This window comes from Lepidochelys kempii, chromosome 4 (assembly GCF_965140265.1).
Source record: "Lepidochelys kempii isolate rLepKem1 chromosome 4, rLepKem1.hap2, whole genome shotgun sequence".
Taxonomy (NCBI): Eukaryota; Metazoa; Chordata; order Testudines; family Cheloniidae; genus Lepidochelys; species Lepidochelys kempii.
In genome coordinates this window covers 78,754,780-78,767,282 of record NC_133259.1, presented here as the reverse complement: position 1 = coordinate 78,767,282, position 12,503 = coordinate 78,754,780, and the positions used below count along the sequence as shown (strand labels likewise).

General features: G+C 40.2%; 1 protein-coding gene across 1 annotated transcript in view; it reads left to right on the top strand.

Moving 5' to 3' along the window:
* Positions 1 to 12,148, top strand: part of LOC140910979 (uncharacterized) — a 64,864-nt gene extending 52,716 nt beyond the window's left edge. Inside the window, exons 16-17 of the mRNA XM_073343189.1 lie at positions 6,275 to 6,399; positions 7,860 to 12,148. The gene's annotated coding sequence lies outside the window, so the exon portion shown is untranslated. The remainder of the gene's footprint in view (positions 1 to 6,274; positions 6,400 to 7,859) is intronic.
* Positions 12,149 to 12,503: the final 355 nt, after the last annotated feature.

Below are 12,503 nucleotides of genomic sequence, written 5' to 3'. Positions count from 1 at the left end.
CACCCTGCTGAATTCTAGGCATAGTCAAGTGTCCCCGCTGAGCTTAACTGTTGGGGCTACACCACAGAGAAAGTCTGTCTCAAAGACATACAGCACCCCAAATTATTAAAAAAAAATCAGGCAGCCAATGCTTTGAATTGCAGCTGGAAACTAATAAGAAACTACTCTGTTCTCTGCAATAAAGATGTAGTATTCTACGTCTGTGAAACACAGCTACATAGCCAGCTGCATTTTATACTACCTAAAACTTTCAGTGGTCTTCCATTGTAACCCCACTGCAGTAATCCAATGTGAAGGTTACAAAGGCATGGATAATGCTGGTGAGGCTGGCATCGTGCACTGGAAATCACAACCCCCTCGCCAAGGAAAGATGCTGACAACGGTACTATTGCCACGCCAAGGCATTTCAAAAAAATGAAAATAAAAAAAAATCAGAAGTCAGGCTCCACAAAGTCATGATTTTTTAAAAATAAATGGCTCTCTTTTTATTTGCCTTCTGGTTTTTGAACTCTTGGGCCACACTCAGCTCATGCTTTTAAATTTTTCTCTGCAATCACAGGAGCTCGATTTTTATTTTATTTTTTAAACGAAAACTGAGATTCTTTCCTATTCACTCAGTTCCAATAGCTGGGGTTGTAAGAAAACCACCAAATATTTCAAGTCCCGTGATAAAATTGCAAGAGTTGGCAATACTATAATATTCTAATTAATTATCATGAACATTTTTAAGACATTTCAGATTTAATTTAATCTAATCACAAACAACCAGCACGCAGGATGCTGATTTAGTTCTGGAGTGAAGTCCATTCTCACATGCATCAATTATTATGTCTGTTTAATGTGGTTCCATGGTAGATACTGGTCTCACAATCTGCCATTATAAATTTCCTTGCTAATCTTGAAATATTAGTACACTTAAATTTGACTTGCGAATCAATGTTTTCACCTTACTAGTCTTAGAATACTATAAAAATGACAGGAATGATGTTAAACCGCAATATTTTAAAACCACTTTACTTTAGCCATTAGTGTAAGATTTCAATGGGCTAATCTGCTAATTACTTCAAAGTAAATGGAATGACTTCTCCAAGGAGACTATCTGGTCTTTTAAAAAAATAATAAATTATAGCTCTCTAACATTTCCAGAGCCTGAATATTATGTTGGCATTCTTGATAGAGATCATCACTGTGTAATAAGCAAGTGAGAAGAGTTAATATGTCGTGTGATTTGTTTGTTTGTTTCTTTGGTCGTACAAACAGCATTCTTCCAATTTCAGAATTCCTACATTTGTTTCGTTAGCAATGCTCAAGGCTTAGCGGTACCTTGTGATAAGACTAATGTCAGAAACCTTTCAGTGGTTAAAGTAGTGGCTTGATGCAGATAGTTATTTTTATAATAGAATTGGGCACATAAATAGTAACACATTCTATGATGTTCACAAGTTTCCATAAACAAAGTGTGCATTGTGATGATTCAATATTCAAGCTGGTTGGATTAGACAGCAGTAAAAGGGCATGTTTCTGCTTGATTGAATAAGCATAACTGATCAAATCAAGCTTCCTGTGCAAATATTCATGACCACAATCACAAAAAAAACCCACTGAGAACAAAACTCCATTTATATTATTCTCTGGCGAATGCCAAAATTTTAAGGAGGAGTAAGCTACATTGGATAGATTTTTAGATAGAGCAAAGTGCGCCATTTGATTGTTTAGAGTAAGTGAAATGCATTGTTGAGGAAAGCATCAGTGCCCCCATCTCACTTCTTGTTTATCACAGTGCCCAGTTAAGGGAATTCTGCTTTACTATATGCAAACAACTTTGCTCCCCCACCCCCCCGGGGCACCAAATAGTTCTAGCTCTAGTTTTTTAAAAATTTAAAATTAAAACCAGTGCTTGTATTTTTGTCTCAACATAACACACAAACCAAAAGCTTATTTGGCAGGCAGTATTTCAGTGGCGAGCTCTGCTATCCAAAAGGCTCTGGATTTGTTTATAGTAGTGGTACACTCAGCTAAAATGCACGGTCTGGTGAAAATCTTTGTTGGGAAAGAGCAGTAGTGAGCACTTCAATTGCTTCCTGTTCATCACTGCTTGAAACAGTAACAAGAAAATAGGAATAAAATAAGGAGACCTCTAGTTCACTGGCAATGGGTTCCAGCTGTTCAGAATCCAGCAGCCTGATCCTACAGGCCATTGTGAAATCCTGTGGGCATCTAAACTCACTTGGCATAGCAAAAAGTTCCCTAGGTGCCAATGTTTCTGCCTTTGGGCATGTGCACTGTTGCCCCATTCTAGGTATCTGGGGGCCTATCTCCCACGTAAGCCCCAGAGCGATTCACAAACCAGATTGAAGGTGCAGGGAAGAGGAGAAGAATATGCATTCAGCCACCTATGTCGCATGTAGGGCTGGATCCCGTTGGCATGCTCAGAGGCCACCTACCAGATTAGGTCCCATTGAGAATCTGGCTGAAGCAGGAGGTGATGCTATCCCCTTTATAGCTTTTAGCCCAATTGTTAGGGCACTCACTTGGAATGTGGTAGAACCAGGTTCAATTCCCCTCTCAGGCAGCAGGGGAGCAAGGGTCTCCCACCTCTCAGGAGAGTGCTCTGACCACTGAGTTATGGGACATTCTAATGTGGGGCTCCCTCACTCTCTCCTGTGGAAGCTGTTCCACTGTGGATAAAAATTGAAAGAGTGATTGGCGCAGGGAGACCAGACCCTGGGGTCTTCCACCTAGGGTTGCCAGTTTTGGTTGGACATATTCCTGGAGGTTTCATCACTTGACACACTCTTTAATTAAAGATTAATCTTTAAGTCCTGGAGGGTTGGCAACCCTGTGTGCACCTCCCAGGTGGGTGTCCTAACCATTGCACTACAGCATCATTGTTATGTTCTCTGGGGGAGCCCCCACCTCAGATTAGCCCATCTCTCAGTGGTTAGGGCACTAGGAGACCCCTGTTCAAACCTTCTCTCCCCTTCTGCCTGAGGAGGAAGGAATTGAACCTGGGTCTCCCATATCTACAGGGCTAAAAGTTACCTTCCTCCTCTGGCCATTTTGCATGGAGCAAGGCAGACACACCTAACTCATTTCTGCAACAAATGCTGTAGGCACCTGTCATAAATATAAAAGGGAAGGGTAAACACCTTTAAAATCCCTCTGACCAGAGGAAAAACCCTTTTCACCTGTAAAGGGTTAAGAAGCTAAGATAACCTCGCTGGCACCTGACCCAAAATGACCAATGAGGAGACAAGATACTTTCAAAAGCTGGAGGAGGGGAGAAACAAAGGCGCTCTCTGTCTGTGTGATGCTTTTGCCGGGAACAGAAAAGGAATGGAGTCTTAGAACTTAGTAAGTAATCTAGCTAGATATGCGTTAGATTCTGTTTGTTTAAATGGCTGAGAAAATAAGCTGTGCTGAATGGAATGGATATTCCTGTTTTTGTGTCTTTTTGTAACTTAAGGTTTTACCTAGAGGGATTCTCTGTTTTGAATCTAATTACCTGTAAGGTATTTACCATCCTGATTTTACAGAGGTGATTCTTTTACTTTTTCTTCTATTAAAATTCTTCTTTTAAGAACCTGATTGCTTTTTTATTGTTCTTAAGATCCAAGGGTTTGGGTCTGTGTTCACCTATGCAAATTGTGAGGATTTTTATCAAGCCTTCCCCAGGAAAGGGGGTGTTGGGTTTGGGGAGGATTTTTTTGGGGGAAGACGTGTCTAAGCGGGCTCTTTCTCAGGTCTATATTTGTTAGACGCTTGGTGGTGGCAGTGAAAGTCCAAGGGAAAAAGGAAAATAGTTTGTACCTTAGGGAAGTTTTAACCTAAGCTGGTAAAAATAAGTTTAGGAGGTTTTCATGCAGGTCCCCACATCTGTACCCTAGAGTTCAGAGTGGGGAAGGAACCTTGACAGCACTTAAGGAGACAGGTTCCCATTTGTGGATCACTAAGCAGAGATAGGTTCCTGTCTCCAAGAGGGGCCAGGATTAGCACACACCTCTGTCATTAGCATACCCCATTGGTTAGGGAGTTGCCTAAAGTAGGGTGCTGGCTTTTGCTGATTGCATTTTGAGGTGACTCTCTCTTCCCACTCATTGTATAGGTAGCCTCGGTGCCTAACTCCAGCCTTGTTGATCACAGTGTTGTTCCAGGTGCCTAAAAGGTTAGGCACAGCAATGCCAAAGTCCCTTTGGGGATCCAGGCCAAGATTATTTGTGGAGGATTTTTAAAATTAATGTTTAAATATAAAGCTAGCTGTTAAATAAAAGTAGATATTAATCTATAGTATAGCTATTGGACAAAATATACTATAGATATTAATATCTAATAATAGCTAATTGTGACAAAATATAATTAATTTACACTCAGTTACAGTTCAGTCTTAACCTTCTATGTTGAACAACAAATAGAGCACTCAGTGATGTAACTAATGAAGGCACTAGAGCAAGGAAAAAGAAGGAAACAAAGTCTGTGCAGTAATATGGGGAAAGAGTTGAAGTTATCAGAAGAAGCTAGTTGTGTTTATATCAGAAAAGAAAGTAGGAAACATAACAGTGCCATCAGTCTCTAGGAAGAATAGTTTGAGGAAATCTAGTAAAGAAGAAATTGACAGACACAAAGATTCCATTTCAGAATCTGTGATTCGTTCAGTTAGAGGTGGCCTGGTCACGGGAGACCTGGGTCTGGGGCTCTGTCGCTACTGAGACACTGGCCACTACTGGTCTGTTTAGGTTGTAAGATATTAGGGACAGAGACTGTCTCTTACCATATGTTTATATATTGCCAGAACAATGGGAACCTGATCTTAGTTGGGGCCTCTAGGTCCTATTGTTATACAAACAGTAGTTTCACCCTTCAATCAATACTTTACTGTAGAAGTTACTACATAGAGGACGTATCTGAAAACGTCAGTCTTGTTATCCTGCATTACCCAGAACTTTGCCAGGAAGGGGCATCCTAGAGATCCCATCCTCAGTAAACTATCTACGTTCAGTAGGTTCCCTTGTTTTTGTTGAATGGACAGACTTAGATTAGGAAAAGTTTTCAGTTTAATGAACACTACAAATTTCAGTAACCTTTTAAAGTGAGCATTAATAAAGCAGTAGTTCAAATACTCTCTTGCTCTTTGAGGAGCAGAACTTTTGAAATCTACAAGTATTCTCACTACTGTCCCTGTAGCTCATGCCAACAAGCACAAATGACAGATCATTAACAACAGGGCCGATAGTTTTTAGAATCATTTAATAAAGAGACTTTTGTCTGACCTGAATCCCCTGAGCTGGTATTGTTTCCATGACAACAGCCACAGGTATGCAATAGAACACTTCTGAATTCATCTCCAGAGAAATGGAAACACTTGAAGTGTTGCTTTTGAAGCATCAGATTTCATCTTCTAAGCAAGCTTCAAAAGTCTGTAGCACATTTATAGTAAGGCAGAAGGTTTGAAAAGGTATTTTTAAATTCCTTATTTCTGTAATAAGCTAGTGGTGTGCCTGGGTACCCCTTCCCTTTGCTGGACAGAAACACTTATGAGCCATATGATTTGGAGCCATGACTGCTAATATAGATTCTTTTAGCTGAAGCATTCAGAGCAGAGGGATCTCAGTTCTGTCCCAGAATTCAACAATATGACAATCACTAAATCCAGTTTTACCATAGATTTGTTATAAGGTTCTTTACCAATGATCTCCCAGAAGTCATTACATTTGCAATGCAAGAGTTGAGTGATTTAGTTACTACAGGGGAAAGCCTGAAAATACTTGACATTTAATCAGCCATTTTTATACAGTCAACCCTAACTAAATGTAGTTGCTCTTTCATGTGGGTAACAATTGGAAGGAATAAATTAAACCAAATGTGTCCAAATTTAATCTGTTTACAGTAGGTCCTGAATGGACTGTGAATTTCTCAGATTTTCTATTTCTCATTACAATCTTAAAGGTAAAACAATCATGAACAGTTCTCTGTAGATACAGAGAAATCCCAGTTATCTAAATTTTGGGATCTCTGAAGTTCAGACCCCCCCCCCCAAATCAAAATTTCAGTTTTCCAATTTTCAGAGATGCCCCACAACCCATTTTGATAAGAGTAAAGCAGCACAGTTCAGTTATCAAATACAGGTTACTCCTCTTGTTGATTTCAAACTGACTTCAACAGGAGCTGCAAGTGTTCCCCACCTCATAACAGGTCACTGGAAAACTGTCACTTGTATTTCATGAGTGGCTTTTCTTACAAAATTGACCAAGTATATTTTTTGGTTGACTGTTCCTAGGATTAAAGTTTGGGATACATTTCACCATAAACACAAGATTATTCCAGGTTATGAAAGTCTTCAACTCACTATAAACAGCAAACTGCATATGTTAGAAGGAGGGGCAAAAGCAGTACTACTTGCAGGTTTGTGAAACTTACTATTCCGCAGTTAAACCTTCTACAATTCTATTCTCCATCTTGTTCTAAAAAGTACTATCAAGACTGAATGATAAATATGAAAAGAGACTTTACTGTATCTCTTAATTGTATTTGTTTTAGTGGTATTAAAGCCAAAAACTTCTTGTAACGCGAGTGAGATTACTAGAGATCTGACTGGTAAGACGGGAGCAGGGTCCTTGTAAGCCCCTGAACCCAGCATGTGGCTCTAGTAACCCATTTTACATCTCCCCCACGGGGAGATGAAGCAGAAACTTTTCCCAGCTCCCAGGTGGAAGTGGGGTGGTCTGTGCACATGGTGCCAATCCCCTCTTCTTGAGGCAACAAGACAGGAACTTCCCACTCTTGGGCAGCTGAGAGCCACACTGGGCTCCCTCTCAACTAACCCCAACCCAGCAATCCATCCCCTACTCTGGAAAAAGCACAGCCTTCTGCTACCAGCTAATGTAAATAGTAACAGTCTGGGCTATAGGATCACAGGAGGAGGTTGTTGTAACTATATTTCTCCTCCCCCTCCCTCAACCTCTGATGCAGAAGATAGGGAGTAAAGAGAGAAACCTGATCTGAACCTGCTGTTCAAAGGCTCTGCCTCATTTGGGAGTAATGGTTCAGCTATCACTATTGTTATGAATAGGACAGCACACCCCAGGTATTTGCAGCTCAATTTGAAAATATTTACTGGGGGCTCACAGGCAAACTTGTATCTCTGACTAGGACCTTATGGAATTGCCCTTCCTAGGAAGGAAGAGGTGGAATTTAAGATGAAGCACAAAATTTGACCTAATTTTTTTTTAAATAGAAGTAATTTTGTCAAAACCAAAAGGTTTTGAGAAGACATCAGTTTCAGCCAATCCAGGTGACAAGTCCAGGGTTGGAAAGTTCAGAAACATGACCATTTTAATTTAAAATCTGATGTTTTGACCACTGAGTTTTGTGAAAAATTTCCCAAGGTTTTGGTTTTGTTACGTAGAAGTTTTGCAAATCAGAATGGTCAGTTTCTGTCTAGTTCTAATTGTTAGGTGAGAAATTAAATATGAAGCAGTTATGCCAACCAGACCAAAGTCAGGCCAATAAAGGTTGCTGGGAAAGTTCCTGAACGAGATAGATAGAATAAAAGAATACTTGTTTAAGTTGCAGGGAGTAAGAAAAAATGGGAGGCCTGCATTCTTGCACCAAATGTTCTAGGAACAGTTTGTTGAGATAGGAGGCACTGTTTTCCACTCCCTGTTCTTGTGTTATGTCTGTTCTTAACTCCTCGTCTCCTGGTTGTCATCCATACCGATAAGAAAGTTAGTGAAGCATTGCAATTTGCTAAAAGTTATCTACAATAAGGGGGTAGAAGTGCATGCATAATAGAGAGAGAGGATTTTAACTAACATAGGGGAGGGGTGGGCTGCTTTATGAATAAATCTATAAAAACCTATTAGTTTTACTTAGAAGCTGCTGGTTCTGTTTGGAGACGGGCTGCTCTCTATTGTTGTGTGCACTCTTCAATAAAGAGCTTTGTGTTCGGACCTTGCTGGTGTTGCCCGTCTCTCTCCGGTCAGACAACGAACCGTGCCATCTGGGGGTTCGAGTCCTCGCCATAATGGAATTCTATATTCAGGTAAGAGTCTTAAGGAAGTCAGCCGTCTAGCAAGAGTCACGATGCAAATATCAAAACTGCTTGTTTTGAAGCCACCAATATCTGCCAAGCCAGAAACAAAGCATTTGTTTTAATTAGGACAAATTACGTACAGTGGTGTGACATCTTTATTTCTTTTAGGTGAAGTAAGTCTGTGGGACTTGGACGACTGTTCAGTTATGTCTGTCTTTACACCTGACAGCAAGATCTCCTGCCTAACAGTAGCTCTGGATAGGAAGACAATTCTTGTGGGTATGAGTGACAGCCCTGCTCTTATCATCTTGAAAAAAATAGAGTGCCAAAGTCACTGAATTTTACTGATCGAGACTTATTTGGAGAAGAATCTACTAGCAGTGAGGAAGAATCTGAAGAAAACTAGAGAACAACAATTAAGGAATCTAAAGATATTGATACTTAAACATTTAGTATATCTGAATTATCTACACCCATACACTGAGTAGAGCCAGGATTTCAACCAATTTTTCTTTGCCTTTGAGACTAATAATGCAACACTTAAGTCACATTCATCTAATGACCACAAGTTGTTGTGGCTCCAGTTACGTACAATGCATTTTAAAACTAGTAAATTGAAGTAGGTAGTTACACCAGGGATGCATCTGGCTTCCACAATTCAGCAAATGTATTCTTGCATAACAATAGTAGTCACACATAGACATGTGACAAGATCTGAAAAAAAAAGAGAATTACTCCTGTGAGTAAGTGTGACAGAGAGGCCTACTGATGGTTCACTACTGTGTCAGCGCTTGTCAGATCTGACACTCACTGTCCCGCACAAACTGCTGTCATTATGTTTATCCAGAAAGTAGCATGTATTAGATCATTAAAAAACTAATAGCTCACTAACATTCTTGCATGATTAACGTATGGTTAACGGACAAAGAATTATACAGATGTGTTGGAAATGTGACTAAAATGTGTCTAAACCAGGCATGTCAGGGGAAGTTGATTAACAGGTTCTTACAGACAAAGGAAAGGGGCAACTACCTCAAGCCTGGTGTGACCCAAAGACAGTGGGCTAGGCAGTTGTATCTGAGATTACAGGAAGATCATTTGTATTGTAAAAAACACAAACTAGCATGGCATCAGCACCCAGGAGGGAAAAGGAACTTGATCTGGGGATACATTTCAGACCACCACATTTCAAAGGGTGCCTGGGCTACAAAGAGAGGGTGAGTGAACCCCTAAATTATCCTCAGCTAAGGAGTCAAAGAAACCAAGCACTTGGAGCTCTGTGTGTTGGAGCCTGGCTGAAGGACTGGTGAGAGAACCTTCTTTAAAACTCAACTATTCAAAGTCTTAAGCATACTTTTATTTTTGTATCATGTATCCTTATTCTTTTATATGTGGTATCACTTAAACCTATGTCCTTTTGTAATAAGCATATTTAATTTTACCAACTCAGTGCTTTGATTGAAGCAGACGGTTTATCAACCCTAGCTAAACTGCTGTGTACTCTCTGTAAAGGAGCAGAAAACTTGATAAGGTTTTGTTGGTGCTATAGGAAGAGGGGCTGAACACTGCAGACAGAGCTAAAAGGATCCTCGCGGTCCCCCTGCAAAAGAGTAACTGGGGAGGGAGGCCAACATGTGACATGCATGCTTGTATACTGGCTGTTGGTGTCAGAGCTGTGAACCACAGCAGCAAAACATTTAAGGCACCCAGAGATGACAGACAGGCATGACTTAATCCCTTGCTGAACACCAAAGCATCGCAAAGGCCACAAAATTAAAACCAAATGGAACACGATCATCCAAACGCAAGTTAAAATAGCTTCAATCAAGAAACGTATAAGGACTCAGACAATGTAATTGTAAACTGCTAGTATTGGAAACAACTCTCTTTCTTTCATATTCCTGTTTCCAAAAGTGGCATCATTCACCACTCAATTCCCAGCATTGACACTTCAAATATGAGTATTTAGTGGCTGGTTTGTCAGATACCTAAACAGTTTTACAAGCAGTGCATGGTATAGCTTGTAAAGTGACTTGGATAATTGCTGCAGCTTGAGTATGTGAAACATTTGAGCCCCATCTCAACTGCCTAGGAATTATACCTATTAATATGATCTCACCTCTTCTTCAGTTGGATATTACCCGATCGCAAACATTGTGTGTTTCCTCTTTCCTCTATTAGAATTGCAGACAGTGTAAGGGATGGAAGGTAGAAACAGAGCTACTGATTAGATCTTTGTTTTAAATGTAGGGACTTGTCAAAGCTTGCAGTTTTCCTCCTTTAACTTGTTCTCCGCTACCCTCCAAGTGATACAGAGAGTAATATATAAAGGTGCTCAGGTGAAGGTATTGTGTGCCAAGCTGTAGGGTCTAAATTCCTCAGCTTCCCTCATCTGGTAACCTCTGCTGTTATTTCCCTGGTCCTTGGACCCAGCCTGGCCTACTTTCCCTCACTTCTCTTAAGCTTACTCAGTGGTAGGGAGGAAAGGGTACAAGACCCACACACGAAATCCCCAGACCTCAGCTTATTTAAAGCGGTTCTGAAATTTGAGGGCATGTGACAGGAGAGAGTAGAACATGTGTGTTGGGAGGAAGAGTATTTATTGTTGGTTTTAATGCAAATTACGTAGCTTGTGAATGAAGTGAGACAAGCATGGAGGCTTGACATGTTAGGAAGCAGTAGATATCCCTTTAAAGGAGATAAAAATCAAGGCTCACAAGGGCCTAAACTGAGGCAGAGCATGTCTTCTTAAGGGAAATAACCACACAAGGGCAAGGAAACTGTACATTCCCCAACATGTGGTGTTTTCTGCAAAGCTACACTTACTAATTTCCATCAACCACAGCAGGTATGGAGCGGTGCTCTCCAACCCTGTGGCTTCCTAAAATCCATAAGGAATCCTTGGATATTCTTCGAGAACTAGGGTATTAGTCAAAATCCCTTACTCCACATCCTCTCTACGCCATAGCTTTATGGCGCTTCTAACTGGTTCACTACCCACACATGCAGTGTAATCCCCTATAGCATGATGGAAGTAGAGTTCACAGCACAAGGAACTAATTTAAGATAATTTTGATACAAACAATTTGTACAAGCAAACAACACTTATGCACTTATCAATTTTGTGCATGTATATTGGTATAGTGTCAAACAAAAAAATGGCAGCCATGTTGCAAAAATTGGGACATTAATGCAAAATCCAGTAAGCACAGGCAGCACAAGGGAATAAAACCTTCCCAGAAGAAAACCAGTAATCCTGCATCACTAGGAAGATTTTACCTAACCAGATGCAAAACAAAGATCCACCCCTGCCTTAGAAAAACATATGCAAGATTTAACTGTCAGGGTTCCATCAAGTCCAGAACAAAAACATGAGAATTACTGCATACAGCTAAGAGACACACGAACAGTGCAGGCAGCTGAATGAGATGCTTAGCAAATCTGATGTTCAATGACACAGAGTATGGTACTGAAATATCAAAAGAATTTATTTGTAGATTCTAAATAATTCTTAATATTTGTTCTGTTAGAAGGTAGAGTTTGATTGGTTTGGATTATATTTTAATTGTCAGGCTGCCTGCAGTTTAGGATAGATACACTTCTGCTGTACAAAAGCAAAGCAAGTTTTAAAATTTATTTAAGGTCTCCTCAGGCTTCTTAGACTCATCTCCAAGGAAGCAGCTGTCACCAAGCATCTTTAGAGGCTTATTTAAAAAAAGATTGTTAGAACTGCCTATCAACCACTCACTTATCTGACACCCACTCCTTTATTACAGATGAGAAAACAGTTCCTAGTACAAGTTACTGTTAACAAGTTTTCAATCATTTTGTAGTTTTAATAGCCAGAATTTAACTGTGATGCAAAGTCGCCCCTCCCTCCCCACCCCCCAGCTCATTATAAAGGAGGAGACTGGAGAGGTGGGGTCAAAGGAGAAGAGTCTAGTGGGTTTCTATGCGCATGGTGGAGAATTTAAGTCACTTTGCCATGGACCAGGTACGGTGTTCTGAAAATAAAATGCAGTTATTTATTTTGTGTGTCTTCGTTAAAGAAAATGTCAGTGTCTAGAGTTTGCACTGGGTGCTGTTTTTCTTTGGCAATAGAATTAAAATAATGAAAAGAATAAGCATTAGAAAGAGCCATAGGTCTTAAGTTAAAATGCTCCTCTTGATGGAGTGCCTGTGTAAGATCCTCCACATTAGGGAAGCAATGCCCTGCTCTGCTGAAAGAGTTAGGACAGAGTGCCGGTATTCTAGTGCAATAATCTGGATGGGCATGCACTGCAGTCAAAGACTCTGCTCACGAGGATTTTTCCCAGCCCAGCACCACATTTTGCACTTAATTCCCTGCTTATTTTATGTAACCTGCCTTAAATTTCTTCCTCCATCTTACATTTACAGGATCACATTTTATGATAAGAACTATTGTATATACTTGTTCATTAGCCCATTCGTTTATAAGCCGACCCCTCAAGAT